This window comes from Megalobrama amblycephala, linkage group LG12 (assembly GCF_018812025.1).
Source record: "Megalobrama amblycephala isolate DHTTF-2021 linkage group LG12, ASM1881202v1, whole genome shotgun sequence".
Lineage (NCBI taxonomy): Eukaryota > Metazoa > Chordata > Actinopteri > Cypriniformes > Xenocyprididae > Megalobrama > Megalobrama amblycephala.
Genome location: NC_063055.1, coordinates 26,183,166 through 26,209,362, shown reverse-complemented (window position 1 = coordinate 26,209,362; position 26,197 = coordinate 26,183,166). Strand labels below are relative to the sequence as shown.

The 26,197-nt window shown below is 38.6% G+C and overlaps 1 long non-coding RNA gene across 1 annotated transcript; it reads left to right on the top strand.

Annotated features, from left to right (window-relative positions):
• Positions 1-8,047: 8,047 nt before the first annotated feature.
• On the top strand, positions 8,048-24,153 carry LOC125279847. Its single transcript, XR_007187458.1, has 4 exons — positions 8,048-8,703; positions 12,018-12,141; positions 23,165-23,402; positions 23,498-24,153. It is a non-coding gene; the product is annotated as an uncharacterized LOC125279847 (long non-coding RNA).
• The last annotated feature ends 2,044 nt before the right edge of the window (positions 24,154-26,197 follow it).

The following is a 26,197-nucleotide window of genomic DNA, read 5'->3' as shown; positions in this document are numbered from 1 at the left end:
TCTACAGTGACACAGCAGCTCCTCACATTCAAAGAAGTGGGAAGTGGGTGGCATTCTGTTCGACCCACTGACCTTTGCGTGGCTTCCTCTGGAAATGCATTTCTGTCATTCTTTCCAAAACTGATGACCCTCTTTTTACTCAGAATTTCAATAAGGACTGCCACTTACATGTGTGGCTGTAATGAGGAATCAATTATTTGAAAATTCAGTGGTGCCAGGACACAAAGGGCTTTTCATATTTGAATTTAACCCTGGATCATGCTTCACACTGCTCACAATTTACCCGAAGTTAACAATTAATACTGGGGATTCTTAAGATGATGTTTCACACGGTATAGTATATAAACTCTGTCACTGATTGGACAAACCTCGTATTATATATTTCCAACTGCTTTATCATTTTTTCCTGAATGGAATTTTCTAACTATAAAAGTAAGAATGAAATGGTCTCTTCACTCCAACCGACGCATTTTCGTTACCATTTCACATTTTCCCTTCAAAAGCTGAAACTACTGTTTATACAACATGCAGTTTTCATGTGAATGTTAATATGAGGAACGTAATTGGCTGTGCGCTCATAATCTTTAGTCAAAATAACTTCCCTTCCCACTTCTCTGATGACAGGACAACCCGTCGCTCACATGAGATCACAGCAATGGCAAACGATTCAATAATCCAATCAATACCCAATGGACTAAACCAAGTCCCTCACTAAATTTTGTGTCACAATTGGGAAGAAACATTTTTTCCCCAGGGTTTCATAACCCCTGGGAAAAAGCAGTGTTAACCCCGCTTCTAAATTACAAGGGTACAACTTTCTTCTATCTGGGGTTAAAGAACGATGACAACTCAGGGTTAAGCATGGTGTGAAAAGCCCTAAATAGGCTTACAGTGCTGCTGGACATGCCGCCTCTGCCTGCATGCAATGGCCACCTGCAACTCAACCAGGCCAAAGCACTCACAATGCACAAGAGTAGTTCTGAGCCAGGGGTTGATGCAGGAAATGCGCACGGTGACTGACCATGATGAAAGTCACAGCGCAGCCCCTCGGCCAGATGATGTCCACCTTGGTGGTCCAGAAGCACCCCCTGGCTAAACCTTGCAGAGGTGCAAGGTGTCGTCAAAGTGGGCTTTCTCGATGCTCCCATCTCACAAGGTGGCCTGTTTGGCGACGCTGTCGAGGACTGTGCCCAGTGCTTCTCTGCAGTCCAGAAGCAGGCTGTGGCTGTCAAGAGCAAGACCTGACATGCTACCAGACTGTCGTGGGCTGCCCCTCGGTCTGCTCGTCACCAAGGGCATCCGTCCCCTGCAAAAACAACAACAAAAAAGGTCCGGCACGGCCAGCTCAACCGTGATGTCGAGCCCCACGGGAAGATGACGGCACCCGTCTCAGCCACCGTTAAATTCTCCAAGCGTACGGCACTACCCCTGGGCAACCCGGAGAGGGAAGGAGCTGCTCTTCCCCCCGAAGAGGGCTGAGTAAGAATCTTTAATTAAAATTTCTGTTCCGCCACTGACCCCATGGCTAGCAGTATCAAAATTCATGTTAAAAGTGCAGTTTTCTCTATCTCGGGGTCCCAAGAGGGTGCGGACAGCAGTGTGCGATGCTATGCCTTGCCATCTCCCTTTCATCCCCGTCTCTTATCGCCAGTGGGCAGCAGTGTGCGGTTCGAGGACATTATGCCTCCTCATACACTCCCTGCTCAACCATGGAGCCAGGTTAATGTTGCAACACACACTCAGACCCCACTTCTGGACACCATGCCTTTCGAGTTGGGTCCCTGTGACCCACTTCGCTGCCCTACTGCGGGTACGTCTGTGGTCCCTCTGGTCTCACTTGTATGGTCACTGTGGGCCTGGCTAGCGCTCCCCAGCCAGTCTCGCTGACTCATTGGGACCATCAGACTGGGCTATGCGATTCAGTCCGTCCGGCGTCCCCCCAAGTTTAGGGGCATTTGGTTCATCTCTGCGCTGACCAGTCCCTACAGTATTCCAAGGAGAGTGTTGTACCTACTTCAAAACCCAACGATAGTTGGGGAGGGAAGTGAATGAGGTAGAGGGAAAATATTGCCCATCTAGCAGTTCAACCCTGACATAAATAAAGGCACTTCTCTAGGATCTGCTGTAGCTAGTGCTTTAACATGGGTCAAACTAGCGAGACCTATACAACACTCACCCAAATGGGAGCATATATCCCTACTTCAATACAGTGGTTGGGGAGGGAGGTAAATGAAGTAGAGGGAAGTAACTGCCCTACATATTCCATTGAACCTGCACCCTGCATCAACCCTAAGGGAGTACCTCCCAAGCAACCGTCTGCAGGGGAGTGTACAATTGAAGAGTTTATTATCAAAAACAGATAACTCAATTTTTATTCATTCTCACAAATCATGTTTTCTATTGTGCATTCCAAGTAATATCAATCAAACTGCAGTTGAGTTGATTTGATTAAGTAATAATAACTCCAAAAAAATGCAGGTAACTTACAAAATTAAAGTTCATTGAAAGTATGTTTTTTATATATACATTAAAAGTTTGTTTCTTAGCAAAAGCAGTTAACTCCAACAGTCGTTTTTTGGCAAAAGCAGATAACTCCACATTTCATGTTTCAGAGTTAAACAAAACCAAGTAATTGCTTTGTAATTGCATTTAAAACAATAAATCCTCGATCACTTTTAGTCAGCTTTGAAGAAACTCCCCTCAGCTACCGTGTCTTTTTGAAGTGACTAGAAGCCTTGTCACCTGACCTGAATACTGTGCGCTGATTTGCTAAAACTGACTTATCGGTTTCTGTACACAAACAACAAGGGCGCTTGTCGGTTTCTGCTGTAAAACGTGAACTCACGATGCCTTGACAGTGGACAATACCGGCTTTTCTGACAAAACTGATTTAGGGATCAGAACGTGCTAGATGTGGAGAATAACGCACAGCAGTTAGTTCATCTTTTTTAAAAGTGGCGTTTATCAGTTTTTGCAAATTAATTCTTCATTTTTACTTTAAACCCAAACATAGGGGAAAATATAGCTCAAACCTTGGAAACAAGATGCATCAAGGTATCAGAGCAGATCAAGAGAAATGTCAGACACAATCAACCTTCTCCCACAGCCACTGACCCATGCCACTCTCACTTTGGGGGGCATGTGAAGGGGACAGGCTGTCCTTAGAGGAGTATACTGAACCAAAGCATTGCTCTGGACTAGAAAAGATAGCGGAATGTAACTTTTTTTGTGTGTGTGTGTGTGACACACTCTTTACATTAGTCCATACTCTGTGCCTATCACATAGACATTCCACATTAATCAGATTCTTTCCTTCTTTTTTAGATTAAACACCAACATGAAAGTATTAGAGCTAGCATGAGGAGTCCTGAAAGGGAAAGAACTTCCCTTCAGACTCATCCCATGCTCTGCCTACAATCCAGGTGTCTGATCCCGTCTTGCTGCTATGGCGGCCACGGGACCCAAACCGCGAGGTCCACTCAACTCTCATCCCTCAAGAGAGAGTCAGGATGGAGCTTCTCACTGTGACCACATCACAAAACATGCATTCAACTCCCCCAGAGCCGAACTTGCTCAGTTCAATGCTAGATTCTTATCATTCGTTTGAGAATCAAGGGAGAATAGTCTGCTACCATGAATGCACCGTTATGAGTGCCTTCAACTGTACTCGCATGTGCAAATGCTGACTACTATCCCTCGGGAGAGAATCAAGGAAGAACAAAGCTTTTTACCGGTCTCTTTCAGCCAGTCTCACAAATACATCATAATGAGCACATCCAGCTTCCTCAAGGAATCGAACAAGCTCCACCAGTAGCGCTTGTCTTACACACGCATACAAACAAGCATCTGCTGAAGACAAAAAGGTTGATGACGTGTGAAACTGTTCAGGCTGGTCTAGTTTATTTTACATGTATGAGTAAACAAACACTATCAAAAATACAACTGGCTGTTTTAAAGTTGTGATTTAACAGAAATAGTGACAGATTTTTTTCTTCCATATTGTGATGTACATACGAGTGAAATTTTGAAAAATTGAAAAATTTGGGTTCAATCCATCGGTTCTTGATTGGATGGAGGCAGATCTGAATGCAAGCGTGCAGTCAATTGTTTAAGGGCGGGATTTATGCAAACTAAATGATTAGAAAAATCACAGGAAGACAGATTTCACAGGAAGACAGAGTTATTACATTTTTTTTTATTACAAATTACAAGGTCAAAAAAAAGAGAAAGAAATGAAACATATGCATGAAATAATTATTCACAATATGATCAATAACATGCATTTAGAAAATAATAATGTGAATTTCGGTTTCATGCCAACTTTAAGGCGACTGAAAGGTGAGACATACATTCCTCCCATATTTCCACGATTTCTCACATTCATTTTTCAAGAGTGATTCATCTCCCTCTGTATAATGCTTCTGGTACATCAGTTCAGTGTAGAACATTCAAAGGGTACATTAACTCTTAAATGCATGAATGTTTCACCAATCATTATTAGGCTAGATATTCTGGTTTTTAGCAACCCAGATTTATATCTAACATGGATAGATCTCTACCTTTCTCGATAATATAAAACTCTCCTGATATTACAATTAACAATTACAAAAGAATAAAATAAAGCACATTTTGTTACCTTTTGGAGCAGTTTGAGCGGATGTTTTATACCATCATCTCGGTCCTCGTCAGAGCTCATTTCCCAGTACATTCAGCATCTGGCTCATATTTGCGATCTCAAACATATTCTCAAATCTATCATTCTTTCATATTTTTTTTTTTTTTTCTCATATATTGTTTATAATGAATTGATTGTGGAATACTAAGAAGGTTGATGTCTAACTTTAAAAAATGAACGAGGAGGAGGGTAGTGAATGGCATCCTTGCCACTAAAGACCCAAGGTATGCGTTTAAAGGTTAATGATTCATTTGTGATTCATTCCTCATCTACCAATAATTTAGTGGTTAAAAAAAACAGAGCATCTGAGTGAAGGTGAACAGTATGTGTGAGTGGTCTGAACGAGTGACACATCATGTTCAGGTGGGACTGTGTTTACAGTAAACCTGTAGGAGGAGGGGTCATTTATTAATAATTAATCAAAACAGGTTTGGACTTTATTATTATAACAGAACTGTCCAAATCTAGTAGACTACAATGAAGTCATACACAGTTTCCAAGCGGTGTGTCACTTTCTCTTTCGCTTTTTACTATTTTGCATTGGTGCATGTGGTAGTGCCATATCATGTTCAATATTATATTATATTATATTATATTTGGGGCTGTCAATCGATTAAAAATTTTAATCTAATTAATTACATACTCTGTGATTAATTAATCTAAATTAATCACATACAAAATTTTTGCTGTGAAAGTTAAATATTTCAATTCAAATGAATCAATGCAGGGTTTTTCCTGGGTCAAAAATGGTCTTCAGTGGTGACAGACATGGTCATCCACACAAACAGTAAAAAGTGCCCTACCCACGTGATCTGCGAGCCCGATACTGACAATAAAGTACCCGTCACTCTCACTATAATTCTTTCTTGCCCTCTTTCCAAAAAAAACAAAAAGTCATTTTATAGCTTTGTAAGAGAAGATGCTTTTTTGCTAAACCTGAAAAGTATTAAAAAGTAGCATTTAGAAGTTATATTAACTAATAATAAAATTTTCTACCATATACAATTGAATGCACATAGCTAACAACTTGCTTTGTTCTGGTTTCACCTCACTCCAGTCTAAACTAACTGATTTTATAGGTAGGCCTAATTTACTACACATTGTCATTTAAATAACCTGAAAATATTGTGGATTATTAAGGCTAATTTTACTAACCACTCTTGCTAAATGGGGTAAGCACACTTATGTTCTCATTTCAGAGTTGTTCGAGTAAATGATTCATTATAGACCGTGTGGACAGATCAGTTGTTGTCATGATTCATTAAAATGAATCTGTTCAAATGAGTCATTAGGTCGCGAATTGGACATTAGCGGACGTTGATGCGTTGCGTGTGAATCGCGACTGTTATTAGGACATCGCAAAAGATTTGTCAACACAGAAAACACTTCACCACTGGATAGGATTTTCTTTTTGTTTACTGAAAGTGTGGTTTATGTCAGCTGCACGTGCAGGGCGCCTGTCAGAGAAGATGAGGTGACATTCTTTTGAGCACTATTCACACCCAGCGGTTATTCAGGAAAAACATTCTCCGAATGCGCCTCATGAAACATGGATTCAGTCTTACGAACTTTTATCATTGTGTCAGTTGATTTATATTTTAAAATGTGTTAGGTAGAGAGAGTGCAAAGACGGTGCTTATTTTGAAGACAGAGAGCTCATGCGCACGAGGGAGGAGCTCTGCTCGTTCTGTCCGTCAGCGCAGCAGTCGTCTCCCTCCCGCATTTTACAGTCGAATGGTGGCTAGAACGGCTCCAGGTTCAAAGGTCAATACGGAATGGATTAATCTGCGCTATTTTTTTTAACGCGTTATTTTTTCTCAGATTCTATTTTGACAGCCCTAATTATATTATATTATATATTGCTTAAATATACTAAAGGGTTAGTTCACCCAAAAATGAAAATTCTGTCATCAATTTCTTAAGTTGTTTCAAACCTATAATACTGTTAAATGATGTTAATCTTCAAAACAAACAAATTATATATATATATAAAATTAAATGAAATCTGAGAGATTTTTGTCCCTCTACTGAATGTTTATTTACTTAAAACTATGATGCTTCCAAATGTTCATAAAGAGAGTAAATTAAATATACATTGAGCACCCAAATATGGTAAAGGGAAGCTCAGCCGTACTTTCTTGACGCACAGGGACAAACCTCATTGGTTCTTGTAGAAGCTTGAAAAACCAAAGTTTGTTCTTACGCATATTTGAGCTTCTGTTTTCAAATTTGAGTGCTCTATGTACATTTTTGCTGATCAATGTTTATATATGCATAATGGCATAAATTAAATTTGTTCATCATATAAAGCAACCATGAGCTCTTCAGAAGACTTGGATTAAACCGCTCAATTCATATGGATTTCTTTTTTGATCTCTTTATGAAATGTTTTGAAGCATAAGAATTTTGGGTGAGTAGGCGTTCAACAGAGGGACAGAAATCTCTTTGATTTCGTTAAAAATATCTTAATATGTGTTCGGAAGTTTAATAAAAGTTGTATGGGTTTGGAATGACATGAGGGTGAGAAACTGTGACGAATTTCATTTTTTGGTGAACAAACCTTTTAAATTGTAGGATGGATGCTATAATGCAAAATGTGACGTCTTATCTGACCTCATATTTCTATATCTCATATTTCTATTTGCATATATCATATCATGTTGTTTGAACCTAACAAAGACCTGCATTGTCACAGGTAAGGCTAGGGATCGTGGGCCACCCTCTAATCAGAAACACAAAACCTCTGTACCACTCAGCTCATATGTCAGAAATTAGAGTGTAGCTAATTGTGTCCAAACAGAGAGTGAACTGAGGTGAATACGGGTCTGACTGACTGACCAGAGAGTGATCCATACCACTCTTCAGAATACTTGAGATAGGACAAATGGACTGGTGCAAGTAGACAAACATCTCTCCTGTAATATGAGCAAAGACACACACATTGACACAGACAGCAGTAGTTTAACCAGTCGACTTTTCACACATTCTCTTTTCAGCTGCCCTGGCTCCACATAGGAAATTAGCCCTGCAACAATATTTTCGTTAGATTAACTCATTGCCTCATTTTCAACGTGTGAGACATTCATGCGCCTAAATCACCTACATCCCCCATGTTTGTGCCGTTCTCTTCAAAATCCTGACCATGAGAAGTTTGTTGATTCAGTTTATTAAATGAATGAGTGAATAAACTCTCTGCAGTAGCCTCTTAGGCGCACAGCTGGATAGCTGACATCTATGAATCTGTTCACTTGTGATTTCTTTGTAAATACAGAGAGGTAAAAACGCTGTAAAATATGTTTTGTCAGGTATGAAATGTGCTTTATGACATGTGGTAAGTAATAAATGAATTGGTTTTATTCAAGACAACCTGGAGACAACATATTAGGCTAACAGATAATTGGTCAGATTACATAGAAATAGATCATTAAGGTAAAAACTGCATTCAGTTTGTATCAGTTGAAATAATGAAATATTAATTATTGGGTCACAAGACTATGTGTCATCCTTATATGCTCTGTTACAGCGGAAAAACTTAAAAATGTCTTACATCTAATTATAGCATAGCCGCCTACCTCTGAATTATGAACGGAAGAATATGAAGACGCCCGCTGTTGCCATCAAATGGATTCTTTGTTATAGGCCTACGTATTCTGTGCCCTAAATACAGCTACTAATGAATTAAACCATGTACACAGTAAAGCTAAAATACACCTATACTATAGCCTCCAAGTCTGGAAGCGCGTTTTGTGATTTAGACGAGGTTGTTTTCTGTAGTCCTTCAGAAAAGCGCGCGCATGCATGCTCACGCGGCTGTAGTGAAGCACGCGATCGATCGGCCTTGCTAAAAAACCTTCCTTGGTCTTGTGTTGTCAAATATTTTTGTAAAATTTTGAAGCTTTAACCCCCTTCCAGAAAGAACTTATGAATTATACACGAATCAAGTAAATCAAACGTAGCCTATTTTGGATTAAAAAAAGAAGACGACTCGTTTTCAGCACGGACCATGGTTCAAACAAGCGATTTATGAGGTAAATTCCTAAAACAAAAAAAAAACAATTTGTTTGCACCCATCTTGTTTTGTAATATGGACGCTTTGTTTTTGTATTTACTGTGTTGCATCCTTTAATTACACTCAAAGCTCATATATTTTCAGCATTGTTGGCCAATCCTTAAACCACATATTCTCTGAACCAATTGATTCCAGACTGGGCCTCTGAGTCTGAGTTTGGCTAAGCCAGCCTTAATGCTTGGAGGTCAAAGCCAGTCCAAACCAGCAGTGAGCTGTGTGAGAGTTTTTATTTTTTGTTTTTTGTCAGGCATGTTCTGTTGTCTGGAATTCATAGTTTGCGAGACTATCCAGCATCTAACGCTTCCATGATAACACTTCTGTCTTGCGCTTTGACTCTCTTACAGAGGTGTGAAGGGTTAACCTTTATAGATTGGAGGTTGTGACAGGTGAAAGTTGGAGAGGTCATGCAAAGCCATCAAAATATCTCTGCACATAATAGCTTAAGGGCTTGTTCATATGTTGATCTTGAGTTGTTGTGTGCACTTTTTTAAGAACTCGAAAAATAGACTTAAAATGGAGAGTTTAGCTGGTTATGCATTATGGTTTCTTACTGAATCTATTTAACCCTATAAAGCCTAGCCTACTGTATCATATGATACATGCAATTCTAAAGCCTCTGAATTATGAACACGATCGTTTTTTTTTCTTTTGAAAAACGTTAAAATATATGTATGAAATATGATACACATGCATGCTTTTGAGCAACGTTTATGATGTCATCATCATTGTATTGCTTTATATGTTTTGCCACAAAACATTTAAAAACTACAAATCTTTAATGATAAAACTAGGCAAATATCATCTTAGTAAGACATATTATTTCGAGATATACTGTAGAGCAGGGTTCACACTCCTGAAAAACATCTGTTTAATTCTGTTTAATTCATAAAATGTAATTAAAATGAAAAATTATTTAAAATAAATAGAAAAATAAAAAAAATCCATAAAATGATCCCATAATGGGAACCCCTAGAAGGTTATATCAAGTGTCTGATAGAACTATATTTAGAACCTTTTCTTCTCAGAGTATTTCACATTTTAGGCTGTACAGGGTTAAATGTGCCCATTGGTTTTGGTCTTGTCCAAGACGGTCATATCCATAATCCTTCTTTACTGGGTGCCATCTGTTTTATTTATTTATTTGACATTATTAGCACTTATTATGGTGGAGGAATTCAGGCGGCTGGTTTTGATGTGGGAAAAGGACTCTAGGGCCAGAGGGCATTGAGAGAATTGGTCATGACCTCAGTGACTAACACCCTTACCCTAACCTGAGATAGCATCACTAATTCAAAAGCGTTGTTTTGATCCAATCAATGTTTCCCACAGAATTGAAGTGTTAGTTTTAGATGTCTGTGATAAATTTGTGCTGTTCGCAAGATTGGGATGGGGTTCGTAGTTGAGTCACTACCTGCAATATACAGATGTGTGTGTCTGTTGTTTGTTCAATTTGTAGGCCTATTAACAGTGTTCAACATCAAAATATTGAAATATGATACCACAATAATAACATTTTGACTTCAGAGAGGGTAAACACTTTGATTAAAAAAATCATTTTGTAAATGTATCTAAATAACTACAGTGTATCTAATGCAATAAACTAACCCTAACTTTGTAAGCTTGCTTTATATTTTCCTTTTTTTTTTTTTTTTTTTTTGATGACTCAATTATTTGCATGCAAATCAAAAGTGTACCAAATTAAACTATATTATAGATCACATTAAAATCAAGAGACATTTGTCTCATTTAATCTAGCCCAGGCCTGTCATTAAAGCATACTATCATCAAACCTCAGACACTTGACAATTGCACTGTCATTGAAAACCATGACTATTGTTCCCCTTTGGTTTGGATTATTTAACATGGCATGAGTTGTAATTAAAGTAGTCATGAACAGTCTTATTATGAAACTGAAGAATAACGCTATCCCACCTGGACAAACACTCCAATGCAGAAACTTCAGCTGGTTACGTACAAGTTTAATTATGTGTTCTAGGAACAACATAAAAGTCATTATTTACATGCCACTTTAGTGAAGCGAAAGATAATTAATGTCAGTGAACTGTAGAAATACAGTGTAATCTGATAGCTGTCTACAGCACAACCTGCATGACATGAAATGTACAGTGGAGTAAATTTGTCAAAGAGCCCCTCTCACATATAACAATGTATGACAATAGCAGCGGTCTGTGGAAAGTGTGTGCAGCGTATCAGCTTACCCGAGAGCATCACAAATACACTCAAAAGGGCTTCATTGAAAGAAATTAACACAATTATTCAGCAAGGATGCATTAAATTGATCAAAATAAGACACTTATACAATGTATGAAAATAGTTATGTTAAAATGCTTGTTTCAAAACTTTTGTTTTAATTATATTATTAAAAATTTGCATTTAATAAAGTTGTTATTATTATAATAAATTATTAGCCTAATTATATTATTATTTTAATACTGTAATAATTTTTTTAGAGTGTTTAGGTGGTCAACAAATGTAGTTTTACTCTTGAAGTGAAAGTTTGAGAACCACTGGGTTAGATACTTGCTTCCCTGACGGATAGGCAGCCTGACATCCTGGTGCTCTTTTACAATCACATTTACGTGAAATTCAATAGCAAAGTGCTTGTTCAGGTTTCTCTTACAGCTTTAGGTTAAGGAGAGAGAGGTTTACTCTTGAGGGTGCAATACCTGAACCACTGCATTAAGCCATAACACTGCAGAGAATAGAGAATCAGCACTATAGTATTTTACAACAGATTCTCTCCACAGTAAACCACCAACAGCCTGTAAATCTCAAGCAGACGAGGAAAAAGAAAACAGTCAATCCACAATAAATATTCATGTCAACAGCCAATGAATGATCTAGTGAGATTTCTGCCCTTGGCATAATTTCTGTCATGTTGCCTCTATTTATTATGGAGTTCTAATTCCACCAATAACAGCCCTATTTTGTGAACACTCAGAAAGCCATCGCTGTCTTGTAAGGCTTAAGTGGGCTCTCCGAATGTCGTCCTGGTTGGAGCTTTTATTGATGATGCAACCCATTCAGGTTGAAAAATATGCTCTTTGTATTTAGCCTAGATTAAGAGACTCTTATTTCCATTTAGAGTGCTGTTTTTCTTGTTAGAAAGTTATGTGCGAAAATGAGGAATTTTATAGTCGTTGAAATGCAAAGAATCTTGTACTGCATTATATCTTTTTATTGTATCACTTTTAAATATAAACATCCTAAATGCTCCTAATGGATTTTTGTGTATGCATCCTGCCAAAACAGATCATGAGGACAAGGACGGCACACCTGGAGTGAATTCAGGCTGGATTGAGTCTTCCACTTTCACCGCATCAATAGTCACATGACCAAGCTCTGGGAGCAGTATTCCCAGCAAGAGGACCTCTGGGTAATGTTCAGACCAGACAGTGAACAGGATTAACTCTACACAATCAATGCAAAACAATGAATCTGCCAAAATCCAATCTGCTGACTTCTCAATTATTTAAGCTACCCTGCCTTCCCTATGGAGCTATGCTTAGCCTCCACCTCCTCGGTCGGGCTATTAAATGTTTCTTTAACTGAGCTAACTAAATGACAACCGAGCTGGCTTGGGGACTAGTGTGGCAGGCTGACCCAGGGTGATTGACCTGATAATAACTTGTTTTCACAGGGTGAAAAACAGAGGGCCCTACCATGTCACTGCTTGACCTGAGCTGACCTCTAGTGAGATATTATAGGGTCAGCGTCTGTGTCAGGTCATCAGTGCAATTATGTTGCTTTGATGTTGGTGTGACTGTGATACAAGGGAGTGAAAGCGCTAAGTTGAAGGACTATTTTGCTTTAAAGGGTTAGTTCACCCAAAAATTAAAATTCTGTTATTAATTACACACCCTCATGTCGTTTCACATCTGTAAGACCTTCATTCATCTTTGGAACTCAAATTAAAGGTGCCCTAGAATCAAAATTTGAATTTACCTTGGCATAGTTAAATAACAAGAGTTCAGTACATGGAAAAGACATACATTGAGTTTCAAACCCCATTGCTTCCTCCTTCTTATGTAAATCTCATTTGTTTAAAAGACTTCCGGAAAACACGCGGATCTCAACATAACACCGACTGTTACGTAACAGTCGGGATCATTAATATGTACGCCCCCAATATTTGCATATATGCCAGCCCATGTTCAAGGCATTAGACAAGGAAAGGCAGTGTTAACGTCTGGATCTGTGCACAGACAAGGTAAGCCAGCAAGAACAGCAGCGAAAAATGGCAGATGGAGCAATAATAACTGACATGATCCATGATAGCATGATATTTTTAGTGATATTTGTAAATTGTCTTTCTAAATGTTTTGTTAGCATGTTGCTAATGTACTGTTAAATGTGGTTAAAGTTACCATCGTTTCTTACTGTATTCACGGAGACAAGAGCCGTCGCTATTTTCATTTTTAAACACTTGCGGTCTGTATAATTCATAAACACAACTTCATTCTTTATAAATCTCTCCAACAGTGTAGCATTAGCCGTTAGCCACAGAGCATAGCCTCCAACTCATACAGAATCAAACGTAAACATCAAAATAAATACTTTACTCACATAATTCGAAGCATGCATACAGCATGCATGACGAACATCTTGTAAAGATCCATTTGAGGGTTATATTAGCTGTGTGAACTTTGTAAATGCACTGTAATATAGTCGAGAGCTAGTGTTGCAGGGAGCAGGCGAATTAAAGGGCCGGCGCGCTGCCAAAATCAGTGTATAGTTAATGATGCCCCAAAATAGGCAGTTAAAAAAATTAATTAAAAAAATCTATGGGGTATTTTGAGCTGAAACTTCACAGACACATTCAGGAGACACCTTAGACTTATATTACATCTTGTGAAAAAGCATTCTTGGGCACCTTTAAGATATTTTTGATGAGATCCGAGAGGTATATGACTCGTCCATCAATTTAACCACCACTTTTAAGGTCCAGAAAGGTACTAAAGACATCGTTAAAAAAGTTAACATGACTGCAGTGGTTCAACCTTAATTTTATGAAGCGACGAGAATACTTTTTGTGCGCAAAAACAGAACAAAAATAACGACTTTGTTCAACAGTTTTTCCTCTTCCCTGATCTTTTGGTCTATAGATCTTTCTGCTGTCATACTGATATCAGTAACATTAACTGAATTAGTGGTTCCTGACCCTTTCTAACCCTGACATCTTATGATGAATGGATAAACATATCCTCCTCCATATTCTTTAGTTTTGTATTGGCAGATGTACTTTCTAAATGACTCATATAAACCAAAAATTATCAGGCACAGTTTCCACTCCTTCTCCAAAGCTTTGTGAATATAGATTTTCAGTCTGGGCTCTAAAATACCACAGTTAATAATTAACCATCAGGACATTTGTAAGCGGGGACCTTTCATGCGATGGGTCAGACTAGTAAGGTTAATTGTTGGTTTTGCCAACAACAAATCAGCCAATTGTCCTTTCGTCTGCGGTAATAAAGATGGATTTTAAAATAAGCTGCTCTGAGCTAATAAAGGAGCTCTCAATGTCTTTTCTGACTTATTGTTTGTTCATACAATCATTTCTAAAACTAAGTGGAACATAATTTGAAAATAATGCTTTTCAGTTTTATACGTATGTCCATTTTGCTTGCATATGAAAACAAAATCTTCCTCTGCTAATGCTGTAAGTTATACAGTGCAGTTTTCAGACTAATTCAAATAGGTAACATATCTTTTTGAACTATTCATTAAAACAAAAACCACTAGAACTAAAAGTCATTTGTTTCCTGAATCAGACTTTGCTTCACTAATGCCGAGTTCACACTGAACGATTTTAGCCCCGATTTTTACTCGCCGACAGATTTTGCGAAATCGCCGACAAATGCAAAATCGAAGATCAAATCGGTGCTCGATCACGCTAGTGACAATCACGCAGTGTGCATTATCAAAGACATGAGATACCTGTGAGATATTTGGCATGCTAAATATCTGGACCTGTCTGCGATTCAAAATCATGCTGTGTAAAATGTTTTCTTGCTGACAATTACATTGGTGATCACTTACAGCCAAAGAGAGAGCAAAATTACAGGGCAGCGGGAAGTTCGGGAAGGACTAATAGACCAGAATATCAGCAAATATGGCTTCGGTTCAGAAAAAGGCTCCTTCTCAGTCTATTTCATAGACTGTAAAAAAGATGGATGATGCATGCTGATATCATGAGTCTCGAGTTATCATGAGTCTAGAGTCTAAAGCTTCAATCTCCTCCTGAAGATCCAGAAAAAAGTCTGTTGACTACTTCGCTCAGAGAAGTTGTCAATCATGATGTCAAAACCCGTGTTTTTTTATAGCATCAAATAACTAACTAAAAACTTATTTAAAGAACGAACACTTTAACTAATATCAGCATGATTAAAACTGCCTAAAATGACAGAAATCGTCTTGGTAAAAAAAATATTTTGACATGTAATTTGACTGTTTGTAGTTTGTCTCATGTCCCAATACATTACATGGAGAGGGCGGGGTTTATGACCTATACTGAATCCAGTCACCTGGGGACGATCGAGATGCTTTGGCTTCACTTTTCAGGACTTGTGTGGCACGCTTGGTCTATTTTAATGACAATTTCAGTCTAGTGGGAGAACTCGCGTCGCGTGATCTTGCGTTATTTCCTTTTCACTTCTCAAGGACCTATGAGGACCAGACAGAGTTGTTGGCGATTCTTCCTATTGTAAAGTCATGCAATGTGTAAAGCCCGGGATACACTGAACGATTTTTGGCCGTGCCAGACGAAAGATTGCCATCGTGAAACAATCGTGGCGATTTCTGTGATCGTTCTTTATCAGTGGTCCTATGTCATACAGTGAGAGAGGTTCAAAGACGGCTGTTTTTCCGGTCTTGCAACCAAAGTTAGTCTACGATAATTTTCTGACAGTGTCAGAAATTCAGCATGATCAACGCACAGTGTGTTTGCTGCTACGTCCAACGTCTACTGACCAGCCAATAAAAATGCGACATGAAATCAACGCGACATGGCGATAAAACTTAAAACTGCTTACCTCAAGCTCTTTTCCCTTCTTCTTTCGCCGCTTCCTTTTTTTCCCAGTGCACATAAAAACTACTAGCCTGGTAATACCAGACTCTGCTACTTCACTTTGCTTCGTAGACAGAGTCTGGAATGGCATAATAGAGAAGTGTTTTCTCTCTCGCTAGGGGGCGCTTGTCTGAAGTTTAAAATCATTGGTTACCCGTAAGCCAATCAGATACGTTTAGTTATGACGTATGTTATGCGCCTGTACAGCGCATAACATACGTTCGGTCGTTTCGGTTTTCGATTTCTCTAACCTACAATGTAAAACTCGGCGCTTAGCATCTACGTCACGGCTCTCAGCCTGCCCTCTGTTCGTTGATTCCAGACCGGTGGCAAACAGAAAGCTCTGACGCTGTATCAGACTGAGTACAGAAGCGAAATGAAATTGAGCGGAAGTAGGAAGTCTGACGTAGTCAGGCTAAAAAACTACAACTGCCAAAGTGTGATTCAACATGGTCTTTTTGTTTACCACTAGCGCATGCTGATGACGTTTTATTCTTCTATAGAAACTTGCAACGTAGCCTACGATTCAATAGGTGTCATCATCGTACAATCAACAAGCATGTCGTACCCGAGCTTAATAGATAAATGTTGCACAGTCTGATAAAGTAATGATCTTATAGGATTGCTAAAATCGTACAGTGTATCCCGGGCTTAACCCTCTGTCGCCGATCCATCGTGCTATGTGCACACAGCAGCAACTGAATGCTACTCCAGATGGTCATGCAGAACAGAAGAACAGTGATCTGGTGACGCGCAATGCGAACTCGGCATTAAAAGAGCCAACTCATAAAATTAATTTGTTTGTTAATCGGACTGCATTGTATGTTTTTTTTGCATGCAGTCCGCAAAGACACGTCAATAGAAAGACATTTCTTGCCATTATTTTGTGGATAATACAGTATTTTAAGTAGGGTTGGGCGATGACCAAAATCTTATAACATGATATGATAATGATGTATATCAAAATAGCTTCAAAATATCTTCATCTTCAGGCATTTCCTGCCTGAAGATGAAGGCAGGGGCGTAGCTGATCCCCTGGGAGGTATGGACAGGGACCATCCTGGTGGTGGTGGGGAGGATGGAGGTGAAGGTTGGCATCAGCATCTGCGGACTCAGACATGTGTCAGTGATCTTTTATACTCCAAGTGTAAGAGAATGATTGGTTAGATCTAAACTAATAGGTGACGTAACATTGAGCCGTCCTGGCAGAACTTACGCTAGAGCTTTCATTTACAAGCAATAGGACAAAACTAAAATAGAACAAAGGCACAAATGAAACTTAGATGAGAATAAATACTACATAAATTGTATAAAATAATTAAATGTACAAAAAAAAACAGCATAGTCTTCACTGTGTAAATTAAAAATTTTGTGTTTGATTAACATTAATGGCACAGACAGCAACAGGTTTAAGACTGAATGTACTGATCTAATATACTGATACACATGCGCTTTCTTTCCTGACTCTTTACATTCACTTAAGACATAAATGACTGTTTACGAGGATACTCGCAAAGATGGGCATTTTGGCACATAAGTGTGTGTATTTGACCCAATAAGGCGGCAAAAAGAACTCAGTGTAGTACTCACACGCTCTATGAGCAGTGGCTTCATGTGCGTGAGTCTCTCAGACAACGCTCAGACAGCATGCACGCATACCGAAATGCGTTCTCTTTTGCTGCTTATTGCACTTAAAATTACAGCGATGCTTAAAACGCATGCAAATGATAAGCTTTCGTGATGGTGCAGCATGGGGTACAACTGCGATAGAGAGACAATAGTCCAAATCTCTGACAAATTTATACCAGTTAATCTTGTCTTCTAGTATATTTTAACCCAGCATACTGTACTGTTCATCTTATGTTGGTCAGTAATGTGTTTTTATAAAGAAAAGCAATAGGTTCACATATTAATATGATTACTATGAATATTCTCTTTGATTCATTGATCTTGATTTATGATTTGATTGTGGTATTATTTTTCCATTTTAAAGTTTTATTTTGTGCCTCAATATGCAAGAACTGTTGACTGAGGTGGTGGCCACTAGCAGTCTTCTTACATTCATTCACACACATGTCCCACCCCACCCATTCACACTGTAACCACCTTGAGTGATCTGAACACAGAGACTCAGTGTTCACTGGTGGCGGCTGAGGAGAGCGCGGCTTCTATCACCCACGGCCAGGCTTTGCCCTCTACCCCGGGCCTTGTGTAAGCACGCCCGCTGCCTTATGTGTTGACACGATAAGCAGAGTCCCCATCCGGCCATGGCGCTAAGAGTGCGTGTCAGACCATGTTTGCGTTGACGTACAAGTGTGTGCATATGCGTCAACTTGTGTACGTGCACGTGTGCGGACGTTTTTAATTTCAAAGCTTCGATGTGGTGGACGGGTCGTTGAAGTTGCCGGGTCACAACGGACGTGCGTGGATTTCCCTTCCCTTACCCCCTCCTTCTCCTCATTTGTCATCAAAGTCAGGGTCCCCTCCTCCCCCCACACACCATCGTTCACTTCCTCTGCTGAAAAGGGAGGGTTGACGTGCTTACGTTGAGCACCAGCCACCCAGAGCTGCCATACATTAAGATGAATGGCACTTATGTTAAATTGCCCCTTGATGCCTGTATTTCACATTTAGGTTAATGTTAGTTTGATGATTCAAGCTTCACTAAACTTTATTTTATGAATGTATGGGCTCTTTATGGATTTCCTGAACTTCATGCATGAATTTGTTCATGAGCAGAGGAGTAAGAAAGCGTCTTATATTAAATTCATAGAGCTACTGGATGAAATCGACAGTCGCTTCTTTAGCTTGCTTTATAGTCATGACCTGTTCATTTTCACTCAACTTAGATTTAGCGTAACATAAGCCCTCATCTTAGTTGTAAATCAATCAAGTGTGGAATGGCTTTTCCACAGCTTCCAACCATCAGCACAAAGGCAACCGAAACCGACACAGGAGAGCTGTGTGTTCAAAATCATTACAACACATTGCTATTGCCCTAAATCCAAACTCTGATCCACTTGGCAGCTGCTGTCAATCTTGAACGGAACTGATACGCCAGGATTGGCCTGATATGTTTCACGTAGCAGAAAATAATACTTTGACAAAGGCCTTCAGGAGCAGGTTGAAGAAGCTGGGCAAAATCGGCAAGCCCTGACAGAGAGTCGCGTTGTGAACCATGCTGGAATGAGAACTCACTCGCCTGGAGCCAAAGACAGCTGCCCACAAACTGCTTGCCCGGTGGCTGGGCGCTTGAAAGGAACTGCAGGTCGGTTCTTGTCTTCTGATGCCTCTGGGAACACTGAGTTCTCGTGTAGTTTTCTAGAGCATTTGGAGGACTTGTCTTTCTGGTAGGGCATGGCAGCGGATGTTATAGTATTGCAGAAAATGGTACTTTGTTGAAATTGGCAGAAAATTTGAAGCTCTCAAATGAATTCATAGTTGAAAGTGTGGCCTGCAGCCATTTATATTTTGTTTCTAGCCATGTTAATCAGCACTAAACCAACATATAAAATGGCAAATGCCTTCCTCAGTTTTGTGAGAAACGTAATTCCAGGGCCCAATGGACCCTTTTCACATTTCTTGGGTTTTCAAAGGTGGAAGTCATCATAGTTTGGTAAACCTCTATAGTGGTGAACCGAAATTACAACAAAAAGCCAAAAGCAAAGGGAAAATAAGGCATTTCAATGCATTTACAAAAGAAGAAGAAATATTGAGAGTTTAATTACACTGGCCAGAGGAGAGAAGGATGTTAATAACTGTGGAAATGAGTCCCATTAAAATTAGCCAAACATCTCGCCCAGTGACCCTAGCCCAAACTTCAAAGCTCAAAATATTCCACTCCCATACTTAAAATAGATATTTTTGTCACTGTTATGCATTACACTCAATTTTAACTTGAATATCACTGTAATAAAAACTACGGTAACACTTTAGAATAACTCACGCTATGAAGCATTAGTTAAGCATTAGTAAATAGTTAATTCATTATTTATAAAACATTAATAGACATTAGTAAGCCATTTATAAATACAGCTATAAATGCTTTGTTCTTGATTTATAAGCATATCTATAATGAGTTTAATAATTGTATTTTCATACTTTATTAATGATCAATTTGTCATTTCTAAATTATGTATTACATTATTCACAAACCAGTAATTTAGGAGTTGTCAGTGGTTCATAAGATCATTTAGGAAGTGTAAGTAAATGATTAATAAAATATTTAAATGTACATTTATGCATCTTATTATTTAGACATATAGTATTAGTTACTCAGTGTGTTAATAAATGCTTTATTAACATATTCCTAGTGTCAAAACTACCTCGGTACTAACTTTAAAACATTAGAGGACAGCAGTGCAGAAGATCACTGAACCTTTAAATCTCATTTATAAAAGCTTTACAAAGCATAAATAGTCCTCACTTTAGATGAGCTCACAAAAATAGTTAACTGACTACTTCTAAATGTTTTATAATTACCTGAATTAATCATGAATTGCAGTAGGAATATGTGTTAATAAAACATTTACTAACACACTAAGTAACTATTACTATGTGTCTAAATAATAAGATGTATAATTGAATGTTTAAATAGTTTATTAATCATTTACTTACACTTACTAAATGAACTACTGACAACTCCTAAATAACTGGTTTGTAAATAATGTAATACTTAATTTAGAAATGATAAATTGATTATTAATAAAGTATGAAAATACAATTATTAAACACATTATAGATATATAAATCAAGAATAAAGCAATTATAGCTGTATTTATAAACTACTTACTAATGTCTATTAATGCTTTATAAGTGATGAAATAACTATTAACTAATGCTTAACTAATGCTTCATAGTGTGCAGTTATTATAAAGTGTTACCAAAACTACCGTTTAAAACCCCAATTCTTGGCAACCCTGAATATGACCAAATAACTCTTGGTACTAAACATGGCATGATTGCAGAGCAACAGCAATTGGAACAGAGCTCTATTAATAGATCACAGCTCAACTTAATGCAATTAAGTGAAAATTCAGAGAGCTTTTCTACTTCTCTATGTCTCCAAACAGGTGACAGCCATCTTTAGTGGTTATGACACAGCTTGCCCCTCCAGATGATGTTATATGGTCCTAATTGAGTTAATGAGTGATGCCCAGAGAGTAAGTGTGTTTCAGCACGAGCTTACATCAGTCTCAAGCTGTTAATGATCTCAACAGGGAATCACATTCTGAAACAATAAACTAATCAACTTGGAAAATGCGCTGGCCACTCATGTTACGAAGTGGCGATACCCAATGGGCTTCATGCGATGAGGGATTCCTCAATAGAGATTGGCTGCAACACACTATTTTTTTTTTTCTTCGTGGTTTTGAGTGCTGATAGGTTGACATGAAACAGTTAACAGGGCATACGCACAAAATGTCCTTCCTACATGTAGAGATTTTTTTTTTTATCCTAAAAGCAAATTACATTTATGCTGAGTATCTGTTAATACAGAATGTTTGATTGTGAACCCAAAACCAAAAAGAAAACAAAAAATCATAATTTACTCACCATCACGTGGTTTCAAACCTGACTTTCTTCTGTGAAACAGAAAAGAAGATTTTTTTTTTCTATGCAGTTACTATGAATAAAGAAGTTTTCAATCTACAAAAAATAAAAGGTACGATAAAAAATACAACTTATGCTTTATACTGTATTCCAAGTTTTCAGAAGTCATATAATAACTGTGATGAACTGGCTGAATTTAAGTCATTATTCAATGATAATCTTCCATTCCAAACAGTTGTTAAAGTATTAGTTCACTTCAGAATTAAAATATCCTGATAATTTACTCACCCTCATGTCATCCAAGATGTTCATGTCCTTCTTTCTTCAACTGAAAAGAAATTAAGGTTTTTGAGGAAAACATTACAAGATTTTTCTCCATATAGTGGACTTCAATGGCTACCAACGGGTCGAAGGCCAAATTGCAGTTTCAGTACAGCTTAAGGGGCTTTACACGATCCCAGCCTATGAATAATAGTCTTATCTAGAGAAACATTCTGTCATTTTCAAAAAAAAAATTGTAAAAAATATATACTTTTTAACCACAAATGCTCATCTTGCACTGCTCTGCAATGCACCACACATTACATAATCATGTAGGAATGGTCACACATGACATAGGTGAAAGTACCAAACAAGTGTTTACAAAGCAAACGTGCAAAGACTAAGTCAAATGACCTTTACAAAGATGAGAAAGAAAAGGAGGTGGAGTTTTTTTTTCCCTACCGCAGTACTTCCGCCTACGTCACGCCTGGCATATCGCAGAACTAGTACAAGACGAGCACTTGTGGTTAAAAAGTATAGAATTTTTTTTTTTTTTTAAATGACTGATCGTTTTGCTAGACAAAAACCTTATTCCTCGTCTGGGATCGTGTAGAACCCTTTGAAGCTGCACTGAAACTGCAATTTGGACCTTCAACCCGTCGTACCCTGGTGAAGTCTACTATATGGAGAAAAATCCTGGAATGTTTTCCTTAAAAAAACTTCTTCAAAATTTATTTTTGACTGAAGAAAGACATAAACATCTTTGATGACATAAGAAAAGAAAGAAGAAAGAAAGTCATACTGGTTTAGAACAACAGTTTTATGACAGAATTGTCATTTTGGCTTAAGAGGTTTTCTTACTCCCAAAATGCCTACATCATTGAATTGCTAGCATGCTTTGGTCAAAAGTCTATAGCACTAAATCAATCCTTCTGTTTGTATTAACTGTGTCTATTTTTATGTCAGTAAAGCTTCTCCCCCATGGTGTGTATCCTGGCGCTTACCTTCAGTTTAGTTTCTTAGTTTGTTTTATTGTCTTTCAACCACAAACCATTTATGCTAAGGCTGCGGCTGACCACCGCTCGATAAAGACGCACAACATGAAAATCTCAAATGACAAACTCAATGTATTCATTGGCCATTGCAGCCAAGGAACATACTGGTATAACATGAATTCATTCATGCCATGACCACTGGTTATAACTTTTTCATTTGTTTCTTTTTCAAAATTTTCATTTGTCGATAAGTGGAGGGTTTAAAAAAATGCCCATTTTTGTTTATGGATAATTAAACTACTTTGCATTAAGAAAATGTCTTACGATGAGCAAATCTTGATTCATGCTGACTTCATGGTTTAACACACGAGACACATTCATGAGACATGAGCAGAAAGAATTTGCCGTGTAAATCGTTCACAAAACCATTCTTACGCAAATTGTTGCATTCAGTTAAATGCAGTAGTTCATGAATTGTGTATATGTGCAATTGTGCCTGCATGCATGTGTATGTCTGTCTACAGAAGCTTGCATATATGCACGTGTCAGAGTGTCATGGCGGATCGGTGACAGCTGGAGGACAGAAAGCACTCCATCATTAGTACAAAAAGCTGGGAGGAGAAAGGGAGGAGCAGCTCAGTTAACAGCACTGCACGCTCCTCTTTCAGTCTGCCAGGAGAGGTGGCAGTGATCAAGGACCCGCTGCCCTTCGCTGTCAGGGCCAAAGGGCCGAGTAGCAGGTGTATGTCTGTGATGCGATTGGTGGGTGGAAATGTTTCAATTGACTTCATGTCGGAGATATTTCAAGAAAGTTTGTTTATTTGCTAGTTTGCTAGTATTGCTTCTCTTTTTGATAGAATATTGTGATCCAGCAGCATCTGTGCGGTCAGGCTTTGGAATCTAGTGTATCCTTTTACATCATCACCACTAAATCCAAATGATTTAGTCAAGCAATTTCTGTTTTGGAAAAATCGGATATCCTGGTCCCATTGAGCAGAACAGCTAAAGCCAGGATCATAGTTTGGATTCAGTTTTGCCATAATTGTGCTTTGAGCTAGATAATATTTTGAAACATGGCTTAAATTTAATAGGATGAAATGACACTGCCGGTATTTCATATAACAACTGTCTAGACTTCCACATCATTGCTATACGGCTTCTGTCGAATGAAACATTGTGCTTCCACATCTGTCTTTATTTTTATATGGCTCTTTCACTGTCTATCAGGCTGTGGCTTTTCTAACTCACTGGGTGTTTCTGAAAATCCCCAAACAAGAGACCTATAATAAATTTATTACCATATTTTCCCCATGGCTAACCCTGTATATTTTCCATGTTCTTGTTTCAGTAGTCCTGAAAATAAAATGAAAAAAACAGAATTTACTTCTTACGCTAGACTCAATGCTGAAAACCATGAAATATAAGCAATCATGCTTTTTTAAACCTCTTGTGTTCTATGTGTTTTGAAGAAATACAGTAACCCATAAAACTGCCCATGAAATTCATATGAATACAAATTATATATACATCTCTCTTATAAGACTATTGACCAATTTTAGACCATGCCTACAAATGTTTCAGTTACATATTCATAGGTTATCTTGATGCTACAGCTGCCACAGCATCTCAACTGTCTGATGTGTGTGTGTGTGTGTGTGTGTGTGTGTGTGTGTGTGTGTGTGTGTGTGTGTGTGTGTGTGTGTGTGTGTGTGTGTGTGTGTGTGTGTGTGTGTGTATGTGTGTGTGTGTGTGTGTGTGTGTGTGTGTGTGTGTGTGTGTGTGTGTGTATAATATTATACTATATGTAAGCAATAAGGTACGAGAGTCTGTGTTGTATCGTGACTAAGTCACGGCTGAAGGGTGATGTAAAGCAGAGTGCCTGCAACCCCATTCAGCCATGACTTATTCACGATACGGCACTAGCCTCGAGTACCTTATTGCTTTTATAAAACGGTTACCACACAATACAAATATTAAAGCTTTATGTATTAATGCAACTTCATGAAATAAACTTTAACTAAAAGCCTTCCTTCCGCCGGAAAAAAATAGTCCCTGACCGTGAACAGCAACAGAAGTTACATTAGTACGCCATTAGATGGCGGCAAAGATTGACTTAATGAGTGAGTCAGTCAGTAGCGAAGACTTTTATTGAAAAGGCCAGAACACACCAAGCCGACGCCGACGAACTAGTGGCGACGAAAGCAAACTGCGGGGTTGGCTCACGTCGGCAGCGTCTGTGTCCAAAGTTGCCCTGACACACCAAACCGACGCTAAACAGCCGACGGCCAAGTAGCACGTCTGTTCTGCGCCTGCGTGAGATGAAATGCCTTTCCGAACAGCAGACGGCAGTAGCTGAACAGCCAATCAGAATGATCAGATGGCCCGACGAGCTCCAACGCCGATTCAACATGTCGAATCGGCCGAAAAAAAGCTGACGAGGACCAACTTCAGCCGACGGTGCAGAACACACTGAGAAAACTTAGTCGGCCGACGAAGAAAAACTGCCCGACGGCCGACCGTCGGCTTGGTGTGTTCCTGCCCAAAGGTCAATGTATTAAGACTTACATTGAAAAGACTGAATTGTTGTGAACACGGAATAAGACACAACTGACAAACTGGCTTTGACTAGTGCTGTCAGTCACGGGAAAACCCCTTAAATGTTAAAAGGACAAGATAATACATCGGACATTTAAACAGATTTTTTTCATTATGAACATAGGACTGACCTGAAGGAAAATGATAAATCTGAATGCAGGTAATAAACTCGCTCAATCAATCTCTTTCTCAAAATGCTCTTCTACATAATGCAGTAAGCTTTAATGAACAATATCAATTGAGAACATACAGTTTACGTTGCTAAGAGTGGTTGCTAAGGGTGTTGTGTAGTGATACACAGAACTGTTTTATACAATATAATAACCGTTTTATAATATTTTATATATATAATATATATAAAATATAAAAAGGAGTGAAATGTGGGCAAAAAATCAAATTTTTAAAAAAAATTTCTGTAATTATTCTCACATTTTCTTGTCTCTCCACTAATTCCGTGAGAAGCATGGCTGCAGGTTCAACTTGACTGTGTCTAATCACTTGGTCTTGTGTTTGAACTCTCAGCCTGATGGAGAGAAAAGATGTGGAGAAAGCAGGTTCCACAGTCTTGAATTAATTAACAGAGGGATACTCCTACTTTTAGGAGGCTGGCATGGCAGAGGCTGATGTTTTCCTAACAGTCTTTTCCACAGGGATAGGTTTGCACTCATCTTTGATAGTTAACCCAGGCTGACCTTTCCTTGACTCCCACACCAATTCTGACCTGCTTCCTATTAGTGGCTGTCCAGCCGCTTAGCCGGCCAACAGACTCTGTGGGCTGATTGTGCAGACATAGTGCACACACGCACGCTCAGGGTGCTGGGGTGGAGGTTTCTAAAGTGGGAAGCCTAACACATCATCAAAACATGCTTGGAATAAACAGTGTGGGCTCATTTTTTCATTTTTGCATCTGAATTATACAGTCTGGTATTTTACAAGAGAGAACTTTAAATGTAATATGCGGT